Source organism: Cervus elaphus, chromosome 5, assembly GCF_910594005.1.
Source record: "Cervus elaphus chromosome 5, mCerEla1.1, whole genome shotgun sequence".
In the NCBI taxonomy this organism is placed as follows: Eukaryota; Metazoa; Chordata; class Mammalia; order Artiodactyla; family Cervidae; genus Cervus; species Cervus elaphus.
In genome coordinates, this window is record NC_057819.1 from 43,262,499 (window position 1) to 43,276,014 (window position 13,516).

Consider the following 13,516-nt stretch of genomic DNA (forward strand, 5'->3'; position numbering starts at 1 on the left):
TGCTTAAATTTATGAACAGTAAAGGAAAAATTTTTAGTAACTGATTTTCCATACAAAATTTTGGAATTTTTTTAAAAAATGATTTTGGTATAGTTCTGAATTACAGTAAGTGCGAATCAAACTTTAAAACAAAGCTGAATGAATATTGTAAATCAAAGTGTCAAAAAACAGGAGCATGTTAAAAAAAGATTTCATTGTTACAATAAGTAAAACAGGTATAAGTTTATGATTTGTAAAGTGTCAAATATACTGTTAAAAATTTGTCTATTATCTGGGCTTTTTCCCTCCCTGAGTTCCATTTACCATGAATCTTTAAGAGCATAATCGCATTTTTATATAAAACAAAATATATGAACTCTATAAGTACATATTAAATACAAAGTTCAGGTGCTGAGAGAAGAGTAGGGACATACTGATGAATAGGACAAGGTTTCCACCTTCAAAATCAAAGAATTTTAACACCTCAATTTTAATTAAAAATCAAAGAATTTTAATACCTTGATTTTAATTAAAAATCAAAGAATTTTAACACCTTAATTTTAATTAAAATGTTTCCAGAATTCAGTTTTGTTATTTTCCTATGTTCTTTTCACAGTGAGTCATTTAAATAGAAAAGATGCTATTTAGGGATTTTTTTGACATTATAGCATAAAGTAAGTAGCTGCATTCTTAAAATGTAAGGCTAATATTATATCATTGATTTAAAAAAATATATTGATGTGACATTCTCAAAGGAACCTTGTCAACTACATGAAAGAAAGTGCTTGAGAAAGCTTTTGTTCCTTAAAGTTATGATTCCATGTTATGAGTCTTCTATTAACCAAAGTGTCTAAGCTAAATATACCAAATTAAATAAGGCTTTACATATACAAGAATTATTATTTTTAAAATGTTATGAGTGTAAATTAACCTGTTTAATTTTAGTTTATTAGTAAATAATAAACTAATCTATTCTCTTTCTTTTTCTCAGATTTTTTTTTTTTTTTTTGCAGAAATAAAGGTCCAAATATGCTAGGTTAAACCAGATAAAAATTGCCATTTTGTAGGCCACAAGTATTCTGATACTGAAATTTTATGTGATTTAAACGAATGAAAGTACTGATCCACTCTATTTTCAGATACACAAAGGCATGCTTTGTGTCATTTTCTCACAAAACTGTATTCTATCCTTTATAATAAGATATTAAGTAAAACCCCAAATTGGTTAGCATTAAAGTTCATCATGGTTTAATCCCTCAAGATGACTGGTTTCTAAATATAGAAGCAGCATTGTGATTTTGCCGCTAATAATAATATAGTTTCTTAAAAGACTATTTACAATAATCAAAGCCTGTGCTATTCTAAATAGTTTATACTAGATTACTATCTAATCCACTCTCAGACTCTATCTCAAAATTAATCTAAACCTGAAAAGAGGACAGGGATACAGAGGACAGAATATTGTGTTTAATATAAAGATTTATCTTGAAAAGAATATTTTAGAGAGAATCATTAAAAACTGCTGAGTGTGTCATTGAAGTTTATAAAGCTTTGGAATAGACCATCACCATATAAGCTGGCTTCAGACATGGGATATCCACCCATTAGTATAATTATTTAAATTTCTTTCCTCAGTTTTTTATTTATATAATATCATACATAATGTCATGTCTTTAGAGCTCTTCAGATTAAATCTGTAATATTCAAAAGCACTATTTGTAAAATTTAAAAATTCAATATATTTTAAGAACTATTCAAAATTAATGTAAAATTGCATTAATTTTATTTAATTTTATTTTTTAAAAGCATTTTATTTTGTATTGGGGTATAGCCGAAAAGCAATGTTGTGATAGTTTCAGGTGAACAGTGAAAGGATTCAGCCACACATATACATGTATCCATTCTTGGACTGCAAGGAAATCAAACCAGTCAATCCTAAAGAAATCAACCCTGAATAGTCACTGGAAAGATTGATGCTGAAGCTGAAGCTGAAGCTCCAATACCTTGGCCACCTAATGTGAAGAGCTGGCTCATTGGTAAAGACCCTGATGCTGGGAAAGATTGAGGCCAGGAGGAGAAGGGGATGACAGAAGAGGAGATGGTTGGATGGCATCACTGACTCAATGGACATGAGTTTGAGCAAACCCTGGGAGATAGTGAAGGACAAGGAATCCTGGCATGCTACAGTTCATGGGATTGCAAAGAGTTGGACATGAGTAACTGACTAAAACAACAAAAACAATTCTCCCTCAAACTCCTCTCCCATCCAGGCTGCTACACGACATTGAGAAAAGTCCCATGTGCTATAATGTAGGTCCTTGCTGGTTATTCATTTTAAACATAGCAGTGTGTGCAGGTTCACCCCAAATTTAAAAATTGTATTAATTTTAAATTGCAATCACTTCAAAATATAACAAGAAATAATCCACGTCTCTATAGTAATTTAAAGAGTATTTTCACCCATGGCAGATTCAAGTCAATGTATGGCAAAACCAATACAAAGTTGTAAAATAAAATAGATAAATAATTTAAAGAAAAAAGAAAATAAAAAAAAAAAATAAAGAGTATTTTGGCTTAACAAAGGAAAAGAAAATGGTTCTATTTTTAAAATATTGGTATAACATAGTAGATTCATTGTGTTGGCCAAAAAGTTTGTTCAGATTTTTCTGTAACATCTTATGGAAAAATTGAAATGAATATTTTGGCCAACCCCATTATAATAATCCTGCCATCAAGGAACCCTCCCTCCCAGATTTTGCATATAGGCTTGCATTTTTCCAGTCTTCCTGAAAGAGAGCTCATTGAATTGTCCATTTTCAAATTTATGTATAATCTGAAACACTACCATAGACTGAAATCTCTCTTCTTTTTAATTAACTGATTTTATTGTCCCATTTACATTGAAAGTAAGTATGCTTATGCCATACATTATTCTTCAAGAACTATAATCAGTGTATTAAATGTAAAGTCATATATTGTGTCAGCTGTATATATTGTATATATTATATAAGAAAGCCTTCCTCAGTGATCAGTGCAAAGAAATAGAGGAAAACAATAGAATGGGAAAGACTAGAGATTTCTTCAAGAAAATTAGAGATACCAAGGGATCATTTCACGCAAAGATGGGCACAATCAAGGACAGAAATGGTGTGGCCCTAACAGAAGCAGATGATATTAAGAAGTGACAAGACTACAAAGAACTATACAAAAAAGATTTTCATGAGCCATATAACCACAATGGTGGAATCGCTCACCTAGAGCCAGACATCCTGAAGTGTGAAGTCAAGTGGGCCTTAGGAAGCATCACTATGAACAAAGCTAGTGGAGGTGATAGAATTTCAGTTGAGCTATCTCAAATCCTGAAAGATGATGCTGTGAACGTGCTGCACTCAATATGCCAGCAAATTTGGAAAACTCAGCAGTGGCCGCAGGACTGGAAAAGGTCAGTTTTCATTCTAATCCTAAAGAAACGCAATGGCAAAGTATGCTCCAACTACCACACAATTCCACTTATCTCACATGCTAGCAAAATAATGTTCAAAATACTCCAAGCCAGGCTTCAACAGTATGTGTACCGTTAACTTCCAGATGTTCAAGCTGGATTTAGAAAAGGCAGAGGAACCAGAGAGCAAATTGTCAACATCTTTTGGATCATCAAAAAAGAAGAGTTCCAGAAAAACATCTACTTCTGCTTTATTGATTATGACAAAGCCTTTGACCTTGTAGGTCACAAAATATTGTGGAAAATTCTTAAAGAGATTGAGAATACCAGACCACCAACCTGCCTCCTGAGAAATCTCTATGCAGTTTAAGAGACCTCTGGGAAAACATCAAACACATTAATATTTGCATTATAGAGATCCAACATTATAGGAAGCCAACATTTGCTGGATCATTGAAAAAGCAAAAGAGTTCTAGAAAAACATCTATTTTTGCTTTGTTGACTATGCCAAAGCCTTTGACTGTGTGGATCACAATAAACTGTGAAAAATCCTGAAAGAGTTGGGAATATCAGACCACCTGACCTGCCTCTTGAGAAACCTGTATGCAGTCAGGAAGCAACAGTTAGAACCGGACATGGAACAACAGACTGGTTCCAAATAGGAAAAGGAGTATGCCAAGGCTGTATATTATCACCCTGCTTATTTAACTTATATGCAGAGTACATCATGAGAAACGCTGGGCTGGAGAAGTACAAGCTGGAATCAAGATTGTCAGGAGAAATATCAATAACCTCAGATATGCATATGACACCACCCTTATGGCAGAAAGTGAAGAGGAACTAAATGCCTCTTGATGAAAGTGAAGGAGGAGAGTGAAAAACTGGCTTACAACTCATTATTGAAAAAACTAAGGTCATGGCATCTGGCCCCACTACTTCATTATTCTCATATAGAATCTCTGTATTAATAAAGCTTAACATAAAACTACAGGCTTCTGAGATGCCTATTTTTATATTCAGAGGCAGGAGGAAGTCTTCTACTCCAGATTAGCACCCAAGTAACTTTCAATTATAAAAGAAAAACAGAAACAAAATAAAAATTTTATTTATTTCATTCCACCTCATATAGTTGTTCATTATGCATGCTTCTGTTTTCTCCATAAGAGTACTGTGTTCATGGCAGAAAAGACACTGAGTTACCTACTTTTCACAAAAACTTATAAAAGGCAAGATGTTGATCAGGTGGTAAAAATATGTTCATTTCATTTAATTTCAGAATTTACAAGTAAGAGTCATTGAAAACCACAGCTTATGTACTCAGAATTTTAGTACTTTACTATCAAATATAAATAGATGAAAAAGAACTATTTTTTTTTCTTATAGAAATCTCAGGGACAAAATTTTAAAGGAATGTATGCATAAAAATAAAACCCTATAATGAAAACCATTAAAAGAATAAATAAAACTATAATGTCTGCGTATATAATTATATCTTAAAACACTGTTGATGAAAATTTCAGTTTATAAAACAGAAGACATGGGAATGTGTCTTAATAAGGAAAAATATGTCAAAGTTAGAGGACCAATCTGGAAGTAGAGATATCGAATAATAGGAGTTCCAGAAAAATGTAACATAAAATATGGAAGTGAAAATCATATTTAACTATTATGCAAGTGTCCCATAGCTTCAAAATAGTTTCCAGAATTGTCTAAAGAGTCCCCATAGTTTCCAGAATTGTCTAAAGAGTCCCCACAACAGTGATTGGAAAAAGAATTGATGTTTTTGAACTGTCGTGTTGGAGAAGACTTTTGAGAATCCCTTGGACTGCAAGGAGATCCAACCAGCGAATCCTAAAGGAAATCAGTCCTGAATAGTCATTGGAAAGACTTAGGGTGTATATGTGCATCAACACCTATACCAAAACCAGTCACCTAAAATTTCATAGCAGTGGAAATAAAGTGAAGATTATGAATTCTTACGGAGAAAAAAGAAAATAGGCCCCCTATCAAGGATCATAAGAGTAAAGAAAGTGGAAAAACAGGTTCCTTGGAAAGAGCAATTTCCCAGAGGAGAGAAAGGAATTTCCAAGTTGATGGGCAAGAGAAGTCCCAAGGTAACCACCCAGCCATAAATCTAGAAGTCCAATAGTTCAGATTAAGGCTGGAGGACAAAGGACTTCAGGCAAAAGTGAAAATGAATGGGAACATGTTTGGGTTATTTGAGAAGATATTTAGAGATTATCTGAGGATGACTTTTTGAAGGTCACACTGAGAGGTAACCAAATGAAAAAATTAGCTCCAGGGCAATAAAGACTTGAGTAAAATATGGAATATGATGTTAATAGATTACCTGGAATATTCTACATGGCTTCGCTATGAGTATTAATGTACACAGTCACAATACAAGTATTGACTACTGACTTAACCATTAAACAGTAAAAATCAGATTTATTCTGATTTATTCTGTTGGAATAAAGTTTGTGTGTGTATGTGTTCACATAGGCATATGATTGTGCATGTGTTTCTGTTTATGTGTGTTAGAAAGAGGTCAGAAGAAGAGAGCTCAATCCTTTTCTTCTATTTTCCATTTTCAGAGGTCTAAAGATACTGATTATTGAATAATCAATCAAGAACAGAACACTTATGTGATTTAGAAAACAGAGATAAAAGACAGAAGAAGCAGGCACAATGTTGAATGTGGTATGAAATCTGAAATTTACAATCTAAGAGTAGAAGAGTGTTGTCTTAGTGCAAAATTCATAAAACTATCAAACTTTTTCAATAACAAATAGTATAAATTTATTAAAAATGAAAACTAAAGAAATGATAGATCACCCCTACAAACAAAAGACAAACTTATAGTTAGTAGTCACCAAGTGAAGAAAGTGAATGAATGGTCATGGAAACAGTTTTGTTTTTCATTCTTCAATTATTTTATACTTATGGAAAATTGTGCCATGTATATGAAAATAGCCTCTTCAAAAATTATTAATATGATATATAGAAGAAAAAAAGACCAAGGGCTGCTGTAATATATAACCCTCCTCCAAAATATGTACATCATTTTAATGAAATGATACTTGAAATATAAGCATAAAATAGACAATAAGTACATATAGAATACCCTGAAGAAAATGTCATATGATGAAATTCTCACCTTCCACCCTAATGATTTTTAATTATGAAATTTACATTTTTAAGGTAGAGAATAAATCTTGATAATACTGGACACTTGCCTACCTTTTACATTTTCTATTCAGAAAAAAAAAAAAGTGTTTGCCATCTTAGTGATTGTGTAATTGATTGTTCTGGAAAATTCACATTTTCAAATTTTGATATTTTGTACAATAAAGGCATTTCATTTTTATATTATTTGTATTCCACCAATGGAGTTAGTACATAGAACATGTATCTATCCCAGAATAGCAACCACCTAGTAAATAGGTCCAGATGTTTAGGATAACAGCTTTCCACCTGCATGTCTTTAGGACTCCTTTGCTTTCTCCCTCTCCACCTCCCACCAAGTTCCCTTCTGTCATATCTTATTTAATGTAGCAGATGTGGGTTAACTAGAGACACACAACAGCTTTTAAAGAATTGAACAATTACAGATTTTATCAGCATGGCAATAAAAAGTTGTCTTTTAAACTCTTGAAAACCACTGGGTGTTAGAAAACATTTAAATAAGTTTATATTTCTCACGTTAAGATTTACTGATTTTTTTCAAAGAATAGTTTCATATGAACTTTTTTATAGTTTACAAAGAACTTGGAGGAGAGGGGAATAGATTTTTGTAAAATGCATAGTCCAAGCCAAATGTAATGGTTGCGTTTGAAGTGAAATAGAGTTAGAGGGATGGGGACGTTTGTTGAATGACATAAAGATAGCTGTATGTAACGTAATGTAAGGAGTGTGTCTTTAAAGAACTCTCTCCTGTCCAGATAAAAGGAACTTGAGTAATATCTTGAGTGTACCCAAGGCTGGATCTATGCTTACGCAGATGCAATAACCACGGCTGTGTATAAGAAACTCCCTTCCATGCCTGATGCTGGCTCCTGTGATGAGCTACTGAGGGAGAGAAAAATGATTACGCTATATGTCCAATTGATTCTGCCTCTCTTGTGGAGTGTGTCAAATAAATTGCATTTTTCCTGAGCCCATTTAAATGGAGTATTATCCTGCTGTGTTCCTTTGGATCCTGTACAGATTTCTGATTGCTGAATTGTAACACTAATCATAATAATTATCTATGTAATAAGTTCACAATATGAATTGTTACAGATGGTCACATTTTCTATCACAGAGCAATCAAGCTTATTTGTACAATCTACTTGCTCCTAGATAAAACAAAAGGCAACATGTAAGTTTCTGTATGTTCATCACACATTATAAGTGGCAATTTAGGTCTAGTACATCAGAGAAAATGAGAGATGATAAGAGAGAGTGCTAAAGAACTTTTCAATAAAGCATATTTGGATTTTGCTATTAGTTTTACAGATATTATCATTATATATCCAATTAAATACTAAAGATTTGTTGTTTTTTTTCACTTCAACCAATTTCATTTTTCCTATCTACAATCTGAAATTCATTTTGACAAAAGAGGACATGCAAATGGATTATAATTCAAATACAATAATATAAGTTATTAAAATAGAATGTAGAGACAATTTGGTGGCACAGAGTAAATTTATGACCTTCCAAAAACTGGTCTTCTAGAATTGACTGCAGTTGGAAACGGTTTACCTCTCTGTCATTTTAACAGTTGCCATGTGGACCTTTAGTTAATGAGCAAGTCTGGTCAGCATTTACAGGTGGTGACAGAACTGATACAGATATTTTGCTGAAGAGATATTTTAGTTTTGTCTTGTTGCTAATTCTGAAATGTGGCCCATTTTTCTTACCAATGTTTCTTACTACTATGCCCACAAAATTCATTACAGCAAATGGAAAATTACTTTTCCTGTGACTTTTATTTAATATTTCATCAGAATCAAAGGAGCCTTTTGCAATATGAGGGTGAGTGCACAGATCATACTTGAAAAAGACTAGCAACCTCTGTTGAGTGTCTTAGAGTGCCTAACTTGTATCTATTCATGACCAAATAGAAGCACATATTCATGTATATATCTATTCATCTATAAAGGTGATGACATCCCATTTCTCTGCTCTGGAGTCATTTCTGATTTTATTATTAGTTTGGTTTTTAACCAGTAAGATTTTATACTTGTCTATCCTGAAATAAAAACCAAATATGACTTATGCTTAGGAAACGTTATACCCTAGTCACAGTTATATACTGAACTATTTACATCATATCCTCAGTACTGAAATAGTTGTTAGAGTTATCAGTAGTAAAATTATTTAATAACTCTTTAATTACAAAAATGACTTAGACATTTTAAGCTGAATGTCATAAATCCATTTGAATAGACACAAAACCATTGTGATACCCGAGAAGTGAAGGGTTCACATATTCTTCAGGAAATAAAAACATGCAGAATGAATCTTTAGGCCTATCTGCTAGTTTATTTTTTTTTCACATTAATATATACATGATACATTTCCTAAAATGAATGCTATCTTCTAATTCACTTTTTTTGAGCTAAAATTCTCATTTGTATTTTCTTAAAATTTGATTTCTTCTTTATTATAAAGAACACACTTTACACTTCCTAACTTTCTAATTTGAAAACTAAAGAAATGAAAACTATGTTCTGGGACAGCTGGAAGATGTTGACTAATTCACTTAAACTCCCATAGAAAATAACAAAGTAATGGACATCATGTTCCTTTGGATGTCTGGCAGATAATTAGCTGAATGATTTCAAAACGTTCAAATATAAATAAATAATTCACAGTGAATTTTATTTTCTTTAGATATTAAAGGATACATAATACAGTAAAAGTATAAATATGCCACAGGGATTTCCATAACTATTTGCTTTCTCTTTGCCTCTCAAGGCTGTGCCTTTTTTCAGGAACATGTTACATAAATGATTTTTAGAGTAATGTACATTTTTTTTGGTTATTTTTCAAGAGTAAAAGCTAAAATAACTATCATTTATTTTGTGGTTATTCAGCAGTGTATTGTGGTAAGTGTTCTATAGGGATTATTTACATTTAAGTTTCATAACTTCAAGAAAATTTACAAATATCATTCCAATTTTCAGTTCAGAAAACTAAAGTTTAGTGCCATTGCTTGATTTAACCTATGTGCATCATGCTCCTGGACCTAAGCACTTATCTTTCTTATTCCAGAGTCAGACATCTTGCTGCGGCTGCTGTTCAGTCACTAAGCTGTGTTTGACTCTTTGCGACTCCATGGGCTGTAGCTCACCAGGCTCCTCTGTCCATGGGATTACCCAGGCAAGAATACTCGAGTGGATTGCTATTTCCTTCTCTAAGGGATCTTCCCCACCTAGGGATTCGGCCCATGTCTCCTGCTTGGCAGGTTGATTCTTTACCCCTGAGCCACCTGGGAAGCCCCAGAGACCTTAAAGATGGTTATTTAAAAAATAAAGCAGTATTCAGGGATGTAAAGGGTATAGATGTACAAAATCATTTGTAAATACACTTTCTTACAAAATATGGATCCTAGGTTCTAGGTATCAAATCATAATTTTCTCAAGTTAAATTTTTAGCGACCTGTAAATATTGAATGAATTCTTGTAAAAAATTTATTAGCTCATTAATGATTGAACTAGTAAAAGGGTAAAGCTGTTTCAAAGAGAATTTGAGGAAACAGATATATACAGGCATTTAGAAGATTAGAACCAGTTAATCGCCATCAGAGCAATAAAAAAAAAAAAATTGGAGCCTATTTCTAATAGACATTATTTTCATTTTTACCGGACAATAACAAGTTAATACATATCTTCCAGAGTCTCAAGACAGACAAAAGTGCATTCTTCTAGATGGCAGAAAGATCCTTGAGTGAATTTGATAAATGATGTCCCTGGATTCTCTCAGTCTGATTCATATAAATTTTCAATAATTTTTCTTTACACAATTATCAACCCTAAGTCCAGACACCGTGCTTGTGGCTCTGATGTAATTCACACTCTGAAGCTCCTTTGTCACTCAATCTTTTCATTTAAGCCCTCCTTCCTTCTTGATAGTGCACAATTTGCCTATACAGGATGAATAGGGATTTTCTTTTCTGAGGGCCCTTTTAATCTGAGATTTCTTTTGTTAAAAAAAAAAAAAAATCTGTGAAACCAATATCCATTTTTACCTCAAAAAGCTATTATTTTTATCTTTATTTCTTCTGTTTTTGAAAAAAAAAATCTTTTCCAGATATCAGGACTTTTCCCCTAACATTCCTATCTCTCAGTTTATGTTTTAGTCTTTTGTGTTTCTTTCTTGTGATTTCTTTTTCTAAGAAATTTCTTTTTCAATTATTCATTCATTTATTTGGCTCCACTGGGTCTTAGTTGTGGCACATGGATTCTTTTTATTTTTATTTTTTTTAGTTGCAGCATGTGGGATCTAGTTCCCAGACCAGAGATTGAGCCTGGCCTCCTAGCATTGGGAGCTTGGAGTCTTAAACACTGGACCACCAGGGAAATGCCCTTCTGAGAAATTTTCTTGATCTGATCTTCCAGTTTGCTAACATAACTCCTCACCTATATGCATACATTCCCAAATTACATCTACTTCTAATAATATATAAATATATATACATTTCTGCTTTATTGACTATGCCAAAGTCTTTGACTGTGTGGATCACAATAAACTGTGGAAAATTCTGAAAGAGATGGGAATACCAGATGATCTGACCTGCTTCTTGAGAAATCTATATGCAGATCAGGAGGTAACAGTTAGAACTGGACATGGAACAGACTGGTTCCAAATAGGAAAAGGGGTACGTCAAGGCTGCATATTGTCACTCTGCTTATTTAACTTATATGCAGAGTACATCATGAGAAATGCTGGGCTGGAAGAAGCACAAGCTGGAATCAAGATTGCCGGGAGAAATATCAATAACCTCAGATATGCAGATGACACCACCCTTATGGCGGAAAGTCAAGAGGAACTAAAGAGCCTCTTGATGAAAGTGAAAGAGGAGAGTGAAAAAGTTGGCTTAAAGCTCAACATTCAGAAAACTAAGATCATGGCATCTGTTCCCATCACTTCATGGCAAATAGATGGGGAAACAGTGGAAACAGTGTCAGACTTTATTTTTTTAGGCTCCAAAATCACTACAGATGGTGATTGCAGCCATGAAGTTAAAAGACGCTTACTCCTTGGAAGGAAAGTTATGACCAACCTAGATAGCATATTAAAAAACAGAGACATTACTTTGCCAACAGAGGTCCATCTAGTCAAGGCTATGATTTTTCCAGTGGTCATGTATGTATGTGAGAGTTGGACTGTGAAGAAAGCTGAGTGCCAAAGAATTGATGCTTTTGAACTGTGGTGTTGGAGAAGACTGTTGAGAGTCCCTTGGACTGCAAGGAGATCCAACCAGGAGATCAGTCCTGGGTGTTCATTGGAAGGACTGATGCTGAAGCTGAAGCGAAGAGTTGACTCATTGGAAAAGACCCTGATGCTGGGAGGGATTGGGGGCAGGAGGAGAAGGAGATGACAGAGGATGAGATGGCTGGATGGCATCACCGACTCGATGGACACGAGTTTGAGTGAACTCCGGGAGTTGATGATGGACAAGGAGGCCTGGCGTGCTGCGGTTCATGGGGTCGCAAAGAGTCAGACATGACTGAGCGACTGAACTGAACTGATACATAAGTGGTAATATATATTCTAATTAATAATAATATATTTATGTTTTTGTTTATTTTTTTATGTTTTCTTATTCCTGTTTCATCTTAACATCTTCTCTTTTATCCTTTAGTTTATTATTTGACTAATTATAAATCCTGACATGCGTATGTGTTAGTCGCTCAGTCATGTCCAACTCTTTGTGAGCCCATAGACTGTAGCCTGCCCAGCTCCTCTGTGCATGGGATTCTCCAGGCAAGAATACTGGAGTGGGTTGTTATTTCCTTCTCCAGGGGATCTTGCCAACCCAGGGATCGAACCCTAGTTTCCCACATTGCAGGCAGATTCTTTACTCTCTAATCTTAATAAATATGTTCCAGTACGTCTGTTTCTAACAGAATCATATTTATTCAGAGGTAGGTTTTTTTCTCAAGTGTCTTGCTTGTATCTGTGAGTTCATTTTCCTTTAGGGATAGAAGCTCCTCTGTCTTTCCATGTTTATGAAGGAAAATAAGACTTTCACATCAATGTGCTTAAGGGATTTGGAGGCAGGAGGATAGAAGAGTCCCAGAGTGGAAAATCCCAGTGACTAAATAAACCATTAGTAATGACCAACCTTATTACACAAAGCCTTAAACAAATGGCTTCACCTTTTACCTTCCCAAGAGAATCAGCATTAAGACAGACAATCCCCACAATAGATTATATTTAACAACGCAAGACATTTGAAAACAGTGTGGAAAAGTGGCTGTCCACATTTTTTCTCATCTGTTTTTGTCAGCTCTCTTTTGTCAGGGTTTCTTTGCTGCTCTGATTTTATTCTTGAAGACACCTGTGTTGGAGTTTAGAGCAGTCACAGGAGCCAGTGCTCTTTGTCCCAAGATGATCTTATGGGAGAAAGTGAAGCAGAACTGCCGTGGATCCTCCTACTGCCTGCTTTCACTCCTGCCCTGTCAAAAGCACCCCTCACACAGAGCAGTGCAAACTTCTGTCACCACATTTTCTTATATAACATTTCTAGTTTCATTTAATTTTAGTCATATAAAATTTTAGATAATGCTTTTTAAATCCATGATAACACAAATTTAATAGGAAGCAAGCAATATAAGGTGAAAAATACTGCAGTTCAAATATAAATATTTCACAGCCAAATTTCTATAAACTGAAATAATAGTTCTATTAATGGAAATGTTTCATATTCTGTGTACAACGTCTCTTCAGTCTTTTAAACGTGCTTCCTGGAGGAAAAAGAAAACCTAAGTATCTTTCGACAATGATGCTCTTTATAGTGGCTGTATCTGAATTATTATCTGGAAATGCTCTACTTTTCAAGGTAAGGAAATGTAGCAAGAATCTTTAACATTTATATAGATG